We start from the raw sequence: 1181 nt of genomic DNA, 5'->3' as shown, positions 1-1181 counted from the left end.
CCGTTCCACCCCTTTAATACATGTCAATCAAGCTGAGCCTGTAAAAGCCACACAGTCTGATTAGTCAAGTGGAAACACCTGTGGGAGTGGAACATGGATGTGTAGAGATGGGCTTTCAAACAACGCACCTTTTTGACATGTCAAAGTAGGAAATGCAAGGTAGAAATCAAGAGAAATTATGGCTTAACTCAGTTTACATTTCTACACTGGCCATAAAGTATTACAATGTCAAGAAAGTAGGTGTTACACCCGTTAAAGTAACCTTGTCCACCATGGACAAAACATACTTCAAGACTGACTATAATTTTGCATGTTTTATTACCTTCATACATGCAAGTTTTTCATATATCTGCTACTACCACTCTGAACATATTCCCTCCTCAATACTCCATAAAGAAGCAAGAACGATCATCAATGACAGAGAGCATATGTAGTGAATCATTACTCTGTGTCAGCTTCACGCTCAGAAAGGAATATCACAAGTCATCATCGTGGTCAGCGAGACCAAACACTTTCGAAACACATTCCCCAAGTCAGAAACTCTAGAAATGTTCCCTGAAAGTACAGTCTTGGTTAGATTGAGGGGGAACTGCATCTCATTCACTGCAGAGTGATCGTCACTCAGGTTCAGAGGGACAGAAGCTAATCGTTACGTGCTCCAGATGACTCTGAGGTGAGAAAATCTATTTAGATCTTTAAAGCCCATGTTGCAGGTTAACCACCACTGTTGATTATTTGGTACAAAAAACACTCAAGATTTGTATATCATCTCCAAATATTGTTAAAAGTTAGTTTTTGGTCATTATTAGTGTTCGCGGTTTATTAAGTTAAGTGTAATGTCTTGTTTGTGTTGTAGTATCTATAGAGATTTGTGGTGTAGTATGGAACCATTGTCCTGTCTTTTATGTATTATGAACTTATTGCCGCCTGTCTTGGCAGGACTCCCTGGAAGAAGAGTTACTGTAGCTCAATGGATTGTTCCTGGTTAAATAAAGGTTAAATAAAAATAAATGAATCTTTAATATGTCAAAACATTCCTCTCTTCATTTCCGACATACTGGAAGTCGGCCTTGTTTATTGGATGCTCTCCAGTTATTGTGTTTTGTAGATTAACTTTATATTTTCCTACTTTGGGGACTTTTCTTTTCATCATATTCTTTGTCTAACATTTCTATTCCCTG

At 37.8% G+C, this 1181-nt stretch overlaps 1 non-coding gene across 1 annotated transcript; it reads right to left on the bottom strand.

Annotated features, from left to right (window-relative positions):
- Positions 1–357: 357 nt before the first annotated feature.
- Positions 358–571, bottom strand: LOC116677606 (small nucleolar RNA U3). Its single transcript, XR_004329031.1, has one exon. It is a non-coding gene; the product is annotated as a small nucleolar RNA U3 (small nucleolar RNA).
- Between the last annotated feature and the right edge of the window lie 610 nt (positions 572–1181).

The sequence above is a fragment of the Etheostoma spectabile genome, unplaced genomic scaffold (assembly GCF_008692095.1).
Source record: "Etheostoma spectabile isolate EspeVRDwgs_2016 unplaced genomic scaffold, UIUC_Espe_1.0 scaffold00005393, whole genome shotgun sequence".
Lineage (NCBI taxonomy): Eukaryota > Metazoa > Chordata > Actinopteri > Perciformes > Percidae > Etheostoma > Etheostoma spectabile.
This window is presented reverse-complemented; position numbering and strand designations above follow the sequence as displayed.